The following is a 19,529-nucleotide window of genomic DNA, read 5'->3' on the forward strand; positions in this document are numbered from 1 at the left end:
TAATTGTGATACTTCCATCCTGCCTCCCCGCCACTCCCACCACAAATCCTGTCAGAACTGATGGAGCTTTTTGGATGACAAGTGAAACATGTTCAAGGAAAAAATAACAAGGAAAGTCCAGTTGAAAAAGTACTTCTGACACAACCATAACCTAGTCCTAGATGATTGAAAATCTCTATAGATATGGATCAGAATAATTTCTTATTCAATATACTCTCTAGTCAGATTCAAACAGAAAGACTAAAAAATAAAATAAAATCCTACATTCTAAATAATTGGAGGAAAGTCAGGTGGAGCAGTGGTGGGCTCCTGCTGGTACGGCTAATTATGCACAGCTCCGCAGCTCTGACACACAAGTCAGGGATTGAGTGCAATTTTGATATTATTATTATTATTATTATTATTATTATTATTATTATTATTATTATTATTATCATCATCATCATTATCATCATCATTATTATTAATTGGATTTGTATGCCACCCCTCTCCGAAGACTCAGGGCGGCTCACAACAATAATAAACAACAGTGTAACATTAAAACAAATCTAATAATAAAAAGATATATAAAAACCCCAAGATTAAAATCATACAACACATACATACTAAACATAAAATATAAAAGCCTGGGGGAGATGTCTCAGTTCCCCAATGCCTGGCGATATAGGTGGGTCTTGAATAATTTGCAAAAGACAAGGAGGGTGGGGGCCGTTCTAATATCCAGGGGGTGTTGATTCCAGGGGGCTGGGGCTGCCACAGAGAAGGCTCTTCCCCTGGGGCCCCCCAAACGACATTGTTTGGTTGACGGGACACGGAGAAGGCCAACTCTGTGAGACCTAATCAGTTGCTGGGATTCATGCGGTAGAAGGCGGTTACGGAAGTATTCTGGTCCAATGCCATGTAGGGCTTCCCACATCTGTGCAGGTAACAAAATCTTGCGAGGAAGAAAAAAACCCTTGCTGAAATGCACACACATGTGCATCCACATGCGAGATTTTGTTACCTGCACAGGTGCAGGAAGCAAAATTGTGCTCGATCCCGCACTCACATGCCAGAGCCGTGGAGCTGCATGCAATTAGCCACAGCGGCAGTAACCCACCCCTGAAATAGTGGTAGAGAGAGGTAACCCATTTAAGTTTTAAAACTTTAAAATCATTTTCTCAATTAATAAGAGACATAGAATAGAATAACTGCAACAAATACTGTATACTGGATGCTATTAAAAAACAGTAATTAATAATTGTGTTCCTTTAAAAAAAATAATGAAGATGATCCTAAAATCCTTGTTCATGAAACATTTATTTAGGCACCTGAAGACTTTTTACAAATGAGTAAATAGATGTCCATATGCTCTACATCTGATGTTTATTGTTATATTACTTCCTCAGAGGATAGTTAGTATCATAGTGGTAAATTACATGGTGAAAAGACTTAGTAGAATGACATAGCTATACAGTCTCTATTGACTGCTCCATTGTGAAATTGCTTCACTTGTAGATTAAATCTCTCTGAAGAAATAAAACTGCAACCCTCTATGGACATTCAACTCAGAGATAATGGTCACTGAAGTGAGATATTCACGATTGTAATATCAATATAGCATGCATTTTTAAAAGAAGTTGCTATAAAAAAATCCCCAAGGCTTCTACATGTGTTACATCACATTTTATTTATACATTTCCTAAATTCATACAAATATTTGGTGAGAAAGCAATATAAAATCAGTTTATTCATAATGTTTATTCAATCATAATGCAGATACTAATAGGGATGAATGGCAAGAGGGATAACTAAGATAGAACAGTTATATGAGAAGGATGGGAGGCCAAGTAGAAATCGTATAGAATGGTGGCTGGGTAAGGGAAGATGGCTACAAATAAATGCAATATGTAAATATCTGAATGAAAGGGAGAATAAAGAAGCACTATTTAGGGAGGAGATAGAGCTAGAGAAAATAATAAGAGAAAAAACTGAGGGTACTAAGGTGCAAGCAAGCAATATATATAAGATGTTAGTGAAGTCAGACGGGGATGTGCTCCAAGGATTGACTAAATGGTGGCAAAATGAGATACAAGTAGAGGTGCAAGAGATGGAAAATACAGTAGAGAATATAAGGAAAATCAAGAATACAATAGTTAGGGAAATGAGAAGGAAAATATTACAAAAGTGGTATTATACACCCGTTCAACTTGCACACTTTCAGCAGAACGTTAAAGGTATCTGTTGGCATGGGTGCCAAGATAAAGGAGTGTTTATGCATATGCTCTGGGAATGCCCAGTGGTGCAGAACTTTTGGCAAAAAGTACAAGAGGATATTAATAGGATATTAAATATAAGATGGATGATTACTAAGGAAATGGCAGTATTACTAAAAAGTAGTGAGATGGGAGAATACAGAGAAATAAAACAAGCAGCGATAGAAAGCGCTCAGGCGGTAATAGTCTTGGGGTGGAAAGACATGACAAAATGGACAATGCAAAATTGGTATAGGTATATGGTGGACCACATTCAATTCGAGATTATGGATAAAAGGATGAATCCGATTAATGAAACTGATTTGCAACAGCTTATGGGGCAATGGGACAAGGTAAGACGATATATGGCGAGTAGGATCCGAGACCAAGCTATAAGAAACAAGTTGGAATCACTCTATAATATGTAAAGAAATATTTCACTCTTGGGTTTAAATGATTTATACAAGAAATACCCCCAACTGGTGGTGGGGTATGATTGATTGTCTGGTAGTGGGATCACTGAGCAAATGTTATATGTTGTGTGTTTTATATTATAAAAATCAATAAAAATATTAATATAAAAAATAGTAGGGATGAATACATCTTTCAGTTTTGATTTCTTGCATTTAAAGTCAGCCCATTTTCGATGGGTTTACAATTTTTCAAAAACTGAAATGATTTTCATGCATTTTTGTCCACAAAGAGGCATATACAGTATGCACAATTTAACCAATATAAATTTTTGTGACTGAATGCCTTCAGTGACAATATTAGTAGGCCTTCAGTCACAAAAATTTATATTGGTCAAATTGCACATATATGCCTCTTTATGGAAAAAATGCATCTCATTTTTTCTTTTCTTTGAAAAATTGTAAACCAATGCAAAAATTGAATGGGCTGAATTTAAAAATAAGAAATCAAAACTGAAAGCTGCATTCATCCCTACATATGAATAAACTGCTACATAAACTGCTAATAAACTACATGGCTTTGAGAAAGAGAGCGAGAGCGATAGAGAGAGGTATGTGATATATCACCCTGGTATATTGAAGGAACGTCACAGCTCCTTTTTGCCTCTAGACCCAACCCAGGGCCATTTCAAGGCAGAGGCAAATGCCTAGAGGCAAAAAGGAGCTGTGACGTTCCTTCAATATACCAGGGTGATCCAACATAAAAAAAACAAAAAAACAAAAAACATATAGCCCCTCCCTGGTACACAGCTGAAGGGATCAGGTCTGGTGGCTCAGCTGTTAAAGGCAGTGGCTGCCGGATGAAACCCCACTAAGGGTGTGGCTAGCTGATGAGGCCAGAACAAGGCCGAAATGGTGCCATCCTAGTCTCCCTTAATTTTAAAATTTCAGCAAAAAACAGTCTGAAAGCTTGGGGAACAAACCCCCCCCCCCCCCATTTAATGAGTTGTTTCTATTTTGTCACTGATATTACCACATTCTACAGAATAGATAGATGTAAACTGAATAGATTTCCATTACAATATGAACCAGGTTATTTTTCTCTCCATCTGTAGGCATTAGCCTTTTCAAAAATGATACCTATTCAATTAAAGGCAGCTTAAGTTCAAATAAGTATAGAGATAATTGTTGAGAAATGTGCTACTAGATGTTATGTTTCTACTTCTATCCTAAAGTCTTTCTGTGATGAATTTCTTCAAGAATTCAAACCATTGGAGAAGATGCACAATTTTAGATGGACAGGAAAATATATTTGAAAATTCATCATTACCTATGAATTTATTGTATGCTCAGTGTAGAAATCTAATTTTAAGTACAATTCCAAGTAGTAAAATAGTTGCTTTCAGAGACTGCAGGCAATGTGGAATATTGGATTTCAAATGGAAAGTGCTCTTATATAATGTTGTCAGTGCACTCAAGAGTTGTTAAAGGTTTTTTTTACTTAGTATATCAGTTATAGTTATATTGAATTATATATGTTGGGTGATGCATAAGTAGTCTAAAAGCAAGCAACTAAAACTGAATGATTTCAAATGTACTATTGGAATAATTATTATATAATGTTATTGTTCCATCCTACATATTTATGTTGAATAAAGAAACACTGTCTGAATTCTGGGCATTATCAAAGGTAGGAAAAATATAATATGAAATGTTCAAGGTCAAAACACTGCTGTAATGAATTTCTGGCAATACCATTAACTGTTTCCGTATTAGAAAATTGATAACGTTATGGATTAATTTTTTAAAAAAAATAGTAGCTTAATATGCCTTTTTCTATGCATTTTTTTCTAAGTGAAAGATATAAATTTAAAACGTAATGTAGAATAGGTTGCAATTCACCTGAGAAATATCAATAATCTACAGTATTTTAATGACTGGCCTTGTCTTTAAAAAATTACAAAAATATTCCAGATTCATCACCGTACTGTACTGTACTGTATTGTACTGTACTGTATTATTATATTTGGTTGTTGATTTGATTTGATTTGATTTTTATGCTACCCCTCTCCAAGGAGGATAGATAGATAGATAGATAGATAGATAGATAGATAGATAGATAGATAGATAGATAGATAGATAGATAAAAACTAAAAATGTCAATTGCATTTAAGGAAAATCTATGTAAAAAGTTTTATAGGTGACAATTATCACCGGCAACGCTGGCACAGATGTTTGAAAAAATGTCCACCAAATGTTGGAAATGTAATCAGATACTGGATTCGTATTATCATATGTGTGGACATGCCCAAAGGCAAAATAATATTGGGCATGATTGGGGAAAATAATAAAGGAACATATTGAGTTTAGACTAGACTTCAGATGGAAGTGTTATAAAAATATTAGAATGATATTCTAATCACATAAATGGATACATTAACATTAAAAATAAAGGAAAAGGAAGAAACAGAAGATTTCTTAAAATGGGATTTGTTTTCCCAATGGCTAATTAACAGAAACAGAGGTTAGAAACTAAAAAGATTAAGAGAATGATTAATCATATCACAAAACGTTTCTAATATGGATAAGCTAATGCCAATAATATCATGTGACCATTATTAAGGTTATGTATATTATGACTACTACTGGTTTTTTATTTTTGTTCTACAAAACAAATTGTACTGAGATCACCCACTTTTCATATAGATTTTGAGGATTTTTTATGTTTATTAAAGAAAAAATATCAATAAAACACACACACACACACACACAAACATACATACATACATATATACATATGTGTGTGTGTGTGTGTGTGTTTCCGTAGATTTTCACGGGTACAGGTATGACGGTCTTGGCATATTCGGGTTTCTTCCCGTGTAGGATTTGGAAATTTCTGGCGACGTTTCGACAAGGTCCCATTCATCATCTTCAGGCTGGTGCTTCTGTCCTTGTTCTAGGGTGTTTGCCCTAGAACAAGGACAGAAGCACCAGCCTGAAGATGACGAGTGGGACCTTGTCGAAACGTCGCCAGAAATTTCCAAATCCTACACGGGAAGAAACCCGAATATGCCAAGACCGTCATATATATATTTAACACATACAGAATATAGTTGTCGGCTATAAATATATTAACTGCCTTGAAGTGGTCCTGGGTTGGGCCTAGAGGCAAAAAGGAGCTGTGACGTTCCTTAAAATATACCAGGGTGATCCGACCTAAAACATACACACACACACACATATATATCTATCAGCTACATCAACGACCCCAATTGTTACCCCTCTGACTCACCAGGAAGTTTCTACACAGCAGGCAATTGCTGAGCCATCAAACCACACCCAGCCACCAGTATTTATAGAAGGAAGGCAGCTTAGGTCTTGCAGTGTTCGCCTGAGAACAAGGACAGAAACACCAGCCTGAAGATGATGAGTGGGACCTCATCGAAACGTCGCCAGAAATTTCCAAATCCTACATGGGAAGAAACCCGAAAGCTGCCTTCTGCAATTGACTAATGGCAAATTTGTCAATGCCTATGGTGTTCAAGTGGTGCTCCAGTTGTTTTGGGACTTCGCCCAAGGCACCTACTACTATTGGTACCTAATCTTGCTTGCCTTTGCCATAGTCATTCTATTTCTATTTGTAGGTCTTTGTATTTTGTTTATCTTCTCCAATTCTTTCACTTCTATTCTGCTGTTTCCAGGCACTACCACATCCACTATCCAGACTTCTTTATCTTTCTTATTGACAATTATTAAGTCCGGGGTGTTATATGGTTGATAATGATAATGATAATCGTGATCAAGATCAAGATCATGATCATATTTGTTTGTGTATAATAATATACACAAAAGGAATGCATCAGGAGGTCCACAAAATATTAAAATCAAAGCTGTATACTGGAAACCTAATTAAAGTCTTACTCAGCTGGAATCATCAAGTGGACTTCACCTGAACTGGAAAACCTGAACCAGAAAATGTACAAACTTTTGAATATGTTCTACACTTTACATCCACAAAGTTACATCGACAGGTTGTACCTGCCAAGAAAATAGGAGGTAGAGGGCGATTGCAAATCTATCAAACTGTAGGAGAAGAAAAATGAAGTTTGAATGATTATGTGAACCAAAGTACAGAAAAATTGCTGCAGGCTGTGAAACAGAGAACATTATAAAAACAACAGAAACAAAGGCAGGATATAAAGAAAAACGGCTGGATGACAGATGTAAAACCAAAGCTTTGCCTGGACAACACTTGAAAAACATTGAAGGAAAATTTGATGACATGAGCATGGCTTAAAATGGGAAAAAATGAAGAGAGAAATTGAAGGTTTAATACTCGCTGCTCAAGAACAAGCACTACAAACTAATTCTATGAAAGCGAAGATACAAAAATCCATTGACAATCCAAACTGCTGAATTTTGCAATGACAAAGTTAAACCTGTTTTACACTTAATTTATGAATGCAGCGAAACCATGCAAACTGTGGAAAAAGTTACTGAAAATTAGACACTGAAGACCTTGTGGGACTTTACAGACAGATCATCATTTAGAACACAGCACACCAGATAACATGATTGTCAAGGGCAGAAGAATACAATTTATTGATATCTCTGTACCAGGAGATGCTAGACATGAAGAAAAAGAACTGGAAAAAATTATGAAATATCACAACCTGGCCAACAAAACTACATGGCTATGGATTAGACATATAACAGTGATACCCATTGTCATCGGGGCACTTGGTACCATGTCCAAGAATTTCACAAAACATCAAGAAATTGCAGCTTCCTGCAATAACACCAGTAGAACTGCAAAAAACTGCTACTTGGAATACCATATATTTTAAGAAGATACTTGGCTGATATCTAGGATGCTGGCAGCCACCTGTATCAACCATTAGCACCAATCAGTGGTATTTGTGAGACTTTTTTAAATGTTCAGTTGACTGAGTTTCATGTCTAGTGAATAAAAGTGATAATAATAATTAATATAGTATCCTTCTCACTAATGCAATGACTCTGGATGGGGCACTAAAAAGTGCTAAAAACTATTGAAATTAGAAGAAAAATAATGGAAAAGAGCCAAGGTGATAGGTAAGCTGGCAGTTAGAATCATCTCTACCCCATCAGCCATCCCACAAACCAAGTAACAGAGCTATGATTTTAGGCTCTTCCAGAAGGCCAAGACTGTAGACGTGGATCTCACCTCTGATGGGAGAATATTCCAAAAGACAGGGCGACAACAGCAGGTTCTTCTATTGGATTCCACCAACTGAATTTTTTTGGCTGATTGGAACCAAAGTAGACCTTCTTCATTTTTAGGGAGTAAGAAGGATAAAATGGTTCTTCAGATACCACGTCATAAAGGTCTTTAAAGGTGATGACCAGCACCTTGAATTGAACCTGTAAGCAAATTGGTTGCCAGTCCAGTTCATGTAAGAACAGTGTTGTATATGCCATCCAAAGGGGCCACCAGAGCATAAAACATAAACTTGCACAAAAGTTCTAGAGAAAACTGCCACCTGCTTTTAGAGCAGAAGTTGCTACTTTAGAAGAAACCCCAAATCAAGATTCCATGCAGGCCTTTGCTTCCCATCTAGAGGTTTTTTTAAAAAATGAATTCGATATTTGTTTGTTGCTGTTGAAGAATCCAATCATTTGTCCCGCAATATTGAAGAACATAAAATACAAGTTCATAAATGCTGAACTAGGTCTTAATTTTCTAAAATGAAGAGGAAAAATGCTTACTAGCTATGCACATTTCTAAATCAAGTCTATTATATATCCTTTATCCACAATCTGGAGTCTTCTTTATATTTATAGCCTGCTGTCTCCACAATATTAGAAACAGTTTCATTTCTTTACTGCCCTTAGCTGGATGTAATCCATGCATTTTGTACTGAATTCAAGCTCAGTGATGATAATTCCCTGTTGGGCAATGAATAGTTTGGGCCATCTAATATGCATTTCAAATTGAATATGCTTTTGTGCTGTTGTATGTACCTACTTCCAATTTTGTCACATCTAAATTTGGTAAATAGGAATAGAAAATCAGAGTAATAGTAGTGATGGGCATATAAATACCAGTGCCAAGACATTTTCATTTTCAAAAATATAGTTGCAGTCAATAGCCACAATGTACTTGCAGTATGAATCATGTTGCACATTCCATGTCAATAACTAACACAAGGGGGGAAAATTGCACCTGTCACATAGAATTCTTCCCACTATATTTCATTTCCCATTCTCTTCTGCAAGATAAATACAATTTCCAGGACAGGAGTTTGGGTTTCTATCACCAGCAGCAAAAAGGTCATCGGGAAGATTCACCACCAATTAATAAAGGTCTTCAGAAAGCTCAACAGGAGTTTTATCAGGAAGATTGATAAACTAAATATTGTTTCAGCTACCAATTACTTTTTAAAAAGTTTTTTTAAAAGCTGGCATTTTAGAGTGCACGTTGATCTGCCAGCCAGCAGAGATTTTGTTAGTGTGATTCATATTTTCTGGTTTGGTTTCTCAGGTAGGCACCCTGCACTTGTCTATTATCGGTTGTGTCCTTTTCTATGGACACAGGGGCTAAGTGGGCTCTTCTGGAGGGAAGTAGGAACCCCAGGCCCATCTCGGCATTTCCAGAACTAGTTTGCTGCTGATAGCTCTCCAAAACTAGGGATTCTAGATTTTCATTTCAAGAGGACCCTCGCAAAGACAGACAGTTTTACTCTCCTATGCTTATTAGCTTTCCAGTCTGTGCTCGATCCATATTGTGGACTCCTTAGTGCTCTGAGCTGTTATTTGTAATTCCTCCTTGGGGAACCCTACCTTCCCACCACCTGGAGTAAACCTCACCTTCACTAGCACTGATGATGTTACCTAGTTGGATAATGAGATGCCTGCAAGCAAACAACAAACGAAGCACAGAGAACACCGAGGATTCCACAACTCAACTCAAGTTACCAATATATATTTTTTTCTTCTATTTAATTCATATTCCATGAATTCTCACTGAACTGTTTGTTCTCACCCCCTCACCCCCCTAAAATGTGGCAGAATTTCTGCCTTGGCAAAAGCTGAGTAGAAATTCTTGGATGCACAACATGGCACAGTTAGATAAGCACTTCAATTGCATACTAGGTTGAAGCTGTAAAAACAGTGCAAATTTCCCTCTGAGAGAGGGCTCATTTTCACAACAAGCTTGTTCATTGTGAATATGAGCTGCAGACCACTTCTCAATGTATGAATGCATTATGTCATTCTCTATTCATCCACAGTCTACCTGACGGCAATTCCTATCCACCTTTTCCCAACAACAAAATGTTTTTTGACTCAGATGGTCTGCCTGATTTCCTGCTGTTTTTCATTTCATTGTAGACAAACAACTAATTTATTATTTGTGTACTGCAGCAGGAAAGTCCTCTCTGGTCATTGCATCTGCTCTCCACAACCATTTGTAAACAAATAACCGCTTTCCTGGAACACTGGAATAGTAAAGATACGTACCTGCCTATTTTGTTTTGTTTTTAACCAGGTGAAATTTTCTTGTAGCCTAAGTGGCAGGGAAAATAATAAAACCAGTGGCTTTAAAAAAAACACTGATCCAGGAATTGTAAAGAAAAAAAGGTAATATGTCAGGCAGGAGCTGTAGTGGGAAATTAAAATATCATCATGGCCAAAGCAGTGGAAAATAAAATATATAAAAAGGATTTTAAAGCAGTCTTTACTTTTTGAGTTGGCTTAAGCACAGGAGTTTATCAATTTAAGGGTGTAGTGTGGAAAAACTCAGAGTAAAGATTCAATGTCTACCTTATATCCCTAAGTCATTCAAATCCATTGCTTTTTCTTCTAGTTACATTGCACTGAACTATTGGATAGATTGCCAGATTATTTTTAAAACTGACATTGCAGTTTGGGAACTGTCAGTTCTAAATTTGATTTAATAACTTCCCTGAAGTCCCTTATGTGTAGGTGGTGCCACTTTATATTAGCAACTGCTTTCACAGCCTGAAGATAGAAAGAGAAGCAATTATGTAAACCTTTTGATAACTTTTTAAAATATAGATTCCACTACTGGGGTTTTTTTGGCAATGACCATGTGAGTAGGTGTTTCATAATTATTGTATATATAGTATATTGTACTGGCTGGTTATGTGAGTAACAATTTGATATAGGGGTTAAGACACCAGAGAAGAATTTGGGACACTCTGGGTTTTAATCTGGCTCTAAATATGAAGCTTATTGGGTAACCTTGGGCCGGGCATTGTTTCACAGCCCTAGAAAAGAGGCAAGGGCAAACCGCTTCCAAAAATGTTTGCCAAGAAAACTGCAGGGACTAATCAAGGTAATCAAAGGCTGAGGCACCAAAAAAACCCCATATGTATATATGTAGTGTATGTATGTATGTACGAGGGTCACCCAGAAAGTAATGCACCACATTTTTTTTTCTCAGCCTACAGTAATGGTACAAATGCAAAACTTTAGATATACATTTTGTGAATTATCATGAGTGCGTGTATAATTTTTGTGTTTCTTCAGACAGATAGTGTAGCTGCAGCAATGTTTTGAAATGGCCTCTGTAAGTGATGTACATTACAAGCAGTGTGTCGTCATTGAATTTCTCACTGCGGAGAAAGAAACTGTTGGGAACATTCACAAACGTTTGTGTACAATTTATGGAAAATCTGCAGTCAACAGAAGTATGGTTAGTCTCTGGGCACAGAGGTTGAAGCCATTAGAAGAACAGAACAGAAGAACAAAGGGTGAGGCCATTAGAATAAGAAATGGTACCGACAGGGTGTACACACCCTTGTGTCTCTGGAGAAAGGCCATAGAACGGGATGGAGATTACATGGAAAAATAGGAAGTGTAGAAGAAACATCATTGTTTCTTGTGTGCAAGTTTCATTGTGTTCAATAAATAATTGTTGAAGAAAAAAATGTGGTGCATTACTTTCTGGTCAACCTATGTATGTAAGTATGTATGTATGTATGTATGTATGTATGTATGTATGTATGGATGGATGGATGGATGGTTGGATGGTTGGATGGATGGATTTCACATAAGCTGTTTGAACTGAGACTAGTTCTACAGTTTCCAACTTCTTATGCTCAGATTGAGAACAGAATTAAAAGGTTGTTGTTGTTGTTTGCATATACCAGCACAGCTGGTGGGCTTTTGAAGAAATTAACTGACAAGATGTGCTTAATTCTCTTTCAGAACTTAATGTAGCATGCACAGTTTAATTGTTTCCATATATATATAAAGTCTACCATTATTACTTTTTTCAACCTGTTAATGATTGTTTGGTTTTACAACCTAATTATGGTATATTTATTAAATTTGAAACATATGAGAGAAAATCATCAAATTAGGATGATTATAGAAAATTTAGAGAGGGTTTGTGACTTCTGTATTAGATATAAAGGATAATCAGTGGCTATTGGTTTCCATATGCTACAAGTTTGTTAGAAGATTTGAGCTTTGTATATGGTTTCTTCACCAAGTTAATATTTGATCATTAATAGCCCTACAAGAACAATAGTTTCCAAATATTTTGGGAAAGGTTTTTGATACTACTATAGGGCCTCTAATATGTTTTATTTTAAAACTGGAAAAAAAAGTCATAACTGTTCTTCCATGCATTTTCAATCATACCTTCTAAATTCTTTTTCAAGGGTGCCCTACTTTATTAGTTTCTACACTCACTATGTCTGATTTTTTTCAGATATTTCAGTCTCTCTTTACCTGGTATTTAATTTTCTCTATCCACCCTGAAATAAATTGAAATGCAAACCAATTACTTATTTTTCTGAGCTTTTCCACTATTCTTGGCCTAAGGTAGTATAAAATCCAGAACATTGTTTCATAGCAAAGGTGGAAAAGAAAGAAAGGGAGAAAGAAAGAAAGAGAGAGAGAGAGAGAGAAAGAAAAAGAGTTAGTTAGGATATATTGTAGTTCATTTTAATCACAATATTGAAAGCAAGCAGAGTTCCCAAACTTCTCAAAGAGGAGAAGAGAGGGAAAGGAAAGGAGGGAAATTACATAAAATATTAAAACAAATAAAGAAATAAACAAAAAAGCAGTACATTAGTCATCTGCTAAAAATAAGAGCCCTACCAATAAACCATGCTGACAAGGTTGCCAGCGGTTCTTTGATATGTGTATAACCTTGCTTTTAAAACACTTTAAGTTACGGTAGGATATTTTTCAGCATTGTTTCAGCACAACTTTTGTAAAGGCTCTTTTATGAATGATTTGTGGGCTGGTAGGCTTTATCATTTTTATCTTTGCTATTGCTGCTTTGAAAGAGAGGAAGGAGATATTTCAAGAAATTACTACAGTATAACCTTTGAGGTGCTCAGCCAAAACCTGGCAGCACAGTTCATATCCTCTAACAGACCTCTCAGTCCTGTTATTTTCAGTCTCACTTCATCCCATTTGGCCACAAAATGAAGAAGCTGCAGGCAAACATAACTTATGGTTTCATTGATCAAAGAAAATTTCAAATCAGTTTGATTCAAACCCTTTTGCCTTCAAAACTCACATTTCAATAAAAGTTTGCTGAGTTTGAATGTTAAATTGAGATTTCAGCTAATTTGTAGTGCTACATCTATGTCAGAGGTGGATTATTAATTATTTTGCCACCAGTTTGTGCATGTGCTCTCACGTGCGCAATGCTTCTGAACATGCACAGAAACATCCTGGGCAGGTGGGTGGATCTTCCTGCCACTGGTGCTACCGGTTCTTAGAACTGGTTCAAACCACTGTTCCTTTTAAGCTGTGCATGTGTGTGCATGCACAGCCATCAGGAAACTGTCGTGCATCATTTTTCAAACCCGCACAGTTGGCAATCGCTCGCTCACTTGGTCACTTCTCTGTTAAGCTCGCTCACTCGCTCACTTCTCATTGCCAAAGAGGAAGTTTGGCCCCGCCCATTTTGGAAAAGATAGTGGCACCCATCAGGTACTTCCGCCCTTTCCCGGAGTGATAGAGTCCCTCTTTCGGCTGGCTTTGTTGAGCCTGGGTGGTGAGCACATTGGCAAGTAATGGGGGGGATGGGTGCTGTGGCAGCTGCTACCGATAGGAGCCAGCCAGAGAGTGAGTGCAGCTGGGCAGCCTGCTTTCTCCTGCCGGGGTGCCTGCGTCTGGCTGCACTCTGCCCTGATCATCGTGGAGAGTGAGTGCAGTTGGACCCTGGCAGGAGAGAGAGGAAGGAAGGAAGAGAGGGGGGAGAAAGATAGGGAAAGAGAAAGGGAGGGAGGGAGAGAGAGAGAAAAAAGCCCTGTCTCCTTTCCCCCATCCTCCTCCCTCCAACTCTAAAGTGTGGCATGACTTTAAAACTGACTGGATTTCAACCCTGGGGAGGGAGAGAGGAAGAGAGAAACAGAGAGAGAAAAAAGAGAGAAAGGAAGAGAGAAAGAAGGAGAAAGAAAGAGGGAGAGGGAGGGAGGGAGAGAGAAAGAGAGAGAAATAGGGAGGGAGAAAGAGAGTGAAAGAAAAAAGAGGAAGGAAGAGAAAGAGGGAGAAAAAAGGAAGAGAGAGAGAAAGACAAAAAAGAGAGGAAGGAAGGAAGAGAGAGAAAGAAAGAAAAGGAGAGAGAGAGAAATAGGGAGGGAGAAAGAGAGAAAGAAAAAAGAGGAAGGAAGAGAAAGAGAAAGAGGGAGAAAGGAAGGAAGGACGGAAGAGAGAGAGAAAACCCTTATACAGACAGCAAGAGAAAGACAGCAAAAAGAGAAAGACAGCAAAAAGAGAGGAAGGAAGGGAGAGAACGAAAGAGAGAAAGAAAGGGAGAGAGAGAGAAATAGAAAGGAAAGGAGGAAGAGAAAGAGAGAAAGAGTGAGAGGGAAGGAGGGAGGGAGAAAGAAAGAAGAGGGGGGAAAGAAAGAGAGGGAGAAAAAGTGAGAGAGGAAGAGAGAGAAAAACAGAAAAAAGAGAGAGGAAAGAAAAGAGAGAAAGAATGGAAGAAAGAAAGAAAGAAAGAAAAAGAGAGGAAAGAAAAGAGAAAAAGAAAGAAAGGAAGAGAGAGAGAGAGAGAAAGGTTGAATCTAGCTCAAATCTTTAAGTGGCATTTTGATACTCAGCATATTTGTCATCTGAATATCTGCTATCCAGGCTTTTTGTGGAGGATTTACAAGGTCATGTATGTAATCAAAAGCAAATTGATCATGTTTAATCTTTCTATGCAGGATAATGACAAATTCCCTTCCAATTTCATTGTAAATGTATTGTACAGATATCATATTTTTAGTTTTTTTTTTAAAATCAGCAACTTCTTTCTGTACAAATGTTTAAAAGTATGGCTTTTTCTAATTGGATATTGTATTTTTTTAGTCTCATTGAAGGTGCTTTTAATTCCTGCTAAATGATGTTGATTTTGCTTTTGCAAGAAACAAAATAAAAAAAATCAAAACAAACTCCTTAGATGCAAGTCATCTGAAAGTCCTAGAGAGACAGAAGGTAGATAATTCATTAACAATCAAGGCATGCGAAACTGATCTGTGTTTCCTGAACTAGATACTGGATACTAGATGTAGAAGTTGTTTATGGTTATTCTCAGTTTCTAGAAGTACTGTCTATAAGGTGGGAAGATATTCCTCTAAAGAGATGTCTCTTGAGGCTTGTATAGATATTTTAAAATGTGAAACATTTTCTAACTGCCTTTCTAACTTTAATAACAACAAAGTTGGAAGGGACCTTGAAGGTCTTCTAGTCCAACCCCCTACTTAGGCAGGAAACCCTACACTACTTCAGATAAATTGGTATCCAACATCTTCTTAAAAACTTCCACTGTTTTTAAGAGCATTCGCAACTTCTGGAGGCAAGCTGTTCCACTGGTTAATTGTTCTCACTGTCGGGGAATTTCTTCTTAGTTCTAAGTTGCTTCTCGGCTAGATTAGTTTCCACCCATTGCTTCTTGTCCTACCCTCAGAATAACTTGATTCCCCCTTCTTTGTGGCAGCCTCTGAGATATTGGAACACTGCTATCATGTCACCCTAGTCCTACTTTTCATTAAACTAGATATTCCCAGTTCCTGCAACCGTTCTTCATATGTTTTAGCCTCCAGTCCCCTGACCAAATCCGAATGCAGTATTCCAAGTGTGGCCTTACTGTCACAGAACTGTCACAAAAGGGCATATTGAGGTACTCACCTTTGCAATAAATGTTGGGCTTAGACAGATTTACTGATATTGCTTTTAGGCAGTAAAGATAGTTTCCTGAACAAAATTGCAAATAAGCTGTCTCAGACAGTTCTCTTAAAACAGCGCTCTTATAAAATTGAACATTAAGTAATATGCTAATTTACATTTCCAAACTTTGAACTGGAGGAATCAGCAAATGTATGATACTTTAGTGTTACTAAAGTAAAGATACTAAAGTGTTCCCTTTATTTTTTTGAGCAGTGTATTAATTGATGCATTGGTGTTCAGATAGATTTTCATAGTATTATTAGATTACTATAATACTATGATAAATATTTAAGAAATGAAAATTTTAAACATGGATTTATTAATAGTTGTGGTTTTGGTTTTGCTGGTTGTTTTAGTTTTAATAGTAATAGATTTTGGTTTTGTTTTATTATTAATTTATTTTAATAAAAAAGAAGGATTTCCCCCCCTATTAATTAGAAAAAGTTTGTATAAGGGTTTTAGTTTCTTTTGAGAAGAATATATAAGAAGGAGGAGTAGGCATGATGGCCTATCTGGATTTGTAAGAGGATAATGAGATTAATTGAAATATAAAATAACAGAATAACAGAATGTGAAGGGACTTTATTCTGCCCCAGCACCGAGCCCCAAATAATTACGCAACAAGTTGTCTTGGGTGACATCTGTGCTCAGGCATGAAAATGTGCCACTCAGACACTATACTTTTCCACCCACACACACACACACACACAAAATTATTAAAGGGAACATTGGTTCAAACTGGGAACAACCTTCGGCTGATCTATGCTGACTTTAGAATATTATTTGATTTAATCCTTACATATTTGCTTATTAAAAAAAATATTTGCAGGTACCATTGAAATATGCAAGACCAGCATTCTGAGATTTCTCTGCTTTCAGCATAACTTGCTAAGATTTGCCCATTTAAATTAAACACAGCTTATTCGGGGTAATCTCATGATTTAAGGTGCTAAGGTAGCATTATAAGGACAGTGGGGAGCAAAACAGAGTAGTATAATTATAATAAGACTATTACTGTGAAAAAGGGGGATTTTTTTTACAGTTGCTTTAAATCAGAATGCAATGAAGAGATGGTTTTATTGAAGAATTATCCCAAAGGTCAACTGGTAATTCTCTGCTCATATTCAGCACTATTCATCTGACTATCTCTTGTATTGCCCTCCACAGATAAAAGCATAGTTGTCTAGTAAAGATCTTCTGTATGTATTAAGGATTCTATGAGTTTCCATAACAAATGGTTATACCAGTAGTGGTTCTAAAACTTGTTACTACCAGTTTGCATGTGTGCTCATGCGACACTTCTGCACATGTGCAGAAGCGTCCTGGGTGGATGGACGGATCCTCCCACTGCTGGTGCTACCAGTTCTTAGAACCGTGCTGAACCGGTAACAACCCATTGCTGGGTTATACTCTGCACTTGAAGAATAGTATGACAGGATATAGAGAATTCCTTAGTCTCTCTCTCCACTGGCAATGTAGATTATTTATAATCAATCGGTATAGTGCTAGATAGAAGATAAACCAGATGTTTCAACAATAAGAGACTTCAGTTAAGGTCATATCTCCAAGATGGTCATACACTGAAGCTTATCTTGCAAACCTTGGTTCTCACATTTATAGCCTTTAAACTGAGACCCCTGTTTCAAGATGAATGTATTTTGGAATCTCAAGACATAGCTGTTATTTTGCATATAGTCCCATTTTTCACGATGAGAAGTATTACCTTTCTAACACAAATGTTTTCTCTTAAAATGTTTCTTTCTCCGTTTAGGAAACCACTGCTAACTTTGGAATGTAGACTTAGAAAATTGGTTCACTTTGTTTTCTCTCTCTCCCTCATCCACATATTATCTTTGTTATAAACTAAACAAGATAGTTTCTATAACACAGGGGTGTCAAACTGGCATCATCATGGTGTCATCACATGACTTATTCTGATGTAACTTCACTAAACCGAGTGTGGGCTTAGCCAGTGCACGATGAATCTGGCGTGCAGGCCATGAGGTTATCAGCCCTGCTGTAACACAAAACAATGCAGAAATATACTACTAATTAGTTATAATAATTAAAGATTCCTAAAAAGCTCAAAGGGAAAGCTTTCCTATAATTAAGAAATCTAATAATGCAAGATCCGAGTAAGCAATCTTAGTATTGGTTGTGTCAAGGCTTCTCTCTTGATAAAGAATTGAAAGCATGAACTTCTGCAGAAAAATGTGTCATTGTAGTCAAGAGGCGGGCAGGGTTAAAATAAACTTTAAAGTATTTAAGATTACTAATTTTTAATATCTGAATAAAACAACTGGAAGTTGTAATATATCTGGACATTTTTAAGAGAAGATTGAACTGCCACTTGACTGGTGTGCTATAGGGTTCCTGCTTGAGCAGGGGGTTGAACTTGATGGCCTTCATGGTCCATTTCAACTCTAACAATCAATCAATCAATCAATCAATCAATATCAGCTCTGAATAAAATCTTTCCTCTCATGCCACAGAACTCTCAAGTTGGTAGGGATGGTTGACTAGGCCTTCATTCAACATAAGCTCATTCACACAGACTCTTATTATTTAGACACTAAATAATAAGAATCTGTGTGAATGAGCTTGTGTTGAATTTTAGAGACACGAACACATTTCTAAAAATGCTAACACAGGAAAATTTTGGCTGCTGGAAAATAAAAATAGGTTCCTTGATCTGGACTGCAAAATTCTGAACATTTACTAGTAAGTAAACAGAGATTTTACCTGCTGTTATCTCTTTGCAGCCTGGATATGAAGAGCTATTGAAGCTTTGATCTTTTTACTATACTTTATCAGGATTGCTTTGAAGAATTAATAACCCACCTATAAAGTAAGCGAGCCATCATAAATAATTTTAGGGCAGCCTTAAAACATCCTCTGTGCTTCTTTTCAGAAAAAAGGAGGAAGAAAAAAAGTAAGAAAAAAAGAATAATAAAGGTAGCAGTAGAGGAAATTAACAGAAGAAATCCAATAAAGCCTATTTAAAGGGTTTTTGAAGTTATTCGTGAAAAATGTGTGAAATTAATTTACTTCAGCCTTACCTCATCAAGCGGTTCAGTTATTGGAAGTCTGCTGAGAACATGGAGATATTTTTTATTATTATTATAAACTTAATAAGCAATCTATAAACAGGAATGCTATTCCTGGAATTAAGCAGGTTGGCAGTCCAATAATACAAGTATTATTTCTAGCAAGATAAATGTGTGTGAAAAAATCTATTCAGTATAAACTGCTGCTATAGATCCTGTGCAAACAATTCAGAGGTATTTTTAGAGACTGAATCTTTTCATTTTCACTGCAATACAGGAAAAAATAATTTCTGGAATCACACACAAAAATCACAATCCCTAGAGAACCTTTCATTATGATTAATTATAATTATAATATATTATATTATAATATAATAATAATAGTTAGACATACAAGGCTAAGTTCTATATTTTACCTATTCTATGTGTTCTATCCTTTTAATTTATCTATACATCAATACAGGATTAATAAAAGTATTATTTGGAATACTATTTTATAATAAGCTATAGCAGCTTGTTCAATATTTGACTTCATTTTTTCCTCCATTTTTTTGTGGGAGCAGGAGGAAAACAGTCCTGAACAGAGGGAATGATGAAATATAGTTTGTTGAGTTGTTCAACAGTCTTCCTCTACAGTATGTCCACAATACCCT

At 36.5% G+C, this 19,529-nt stretch overlaps 1 protein-coding gene across 3 annotated transcripts in view; it reads left to right on the forward strand.

Annotated features, from left to right (window-relative positions):
* The window catches only part of LUZP2 (leucine zipper protein 2), a 477,893-nt gene that overhangs the window by 276,425 nt on the left and 181,939 nt on the right, over positions 1-19,529 (forward strand). The window lies entirely within an intron of this gene.

The sequence above is a fragment of the Erythrolamprus reginae genome, chromosome 1, assembly GCF_031021105.1.
Source record: "Erythrolamprus reginae isolate rEryReg1 chromosome 1, rEryReg1.hap1, whole genome shotgun sequence".
Classification (NCBI taxonomy): Eukaryota; Metazoa; Chordata; class Lepidosauria; order Squamata; family Dipsadidae; genus Erythrolamprus; species Erythrolamprus reginae.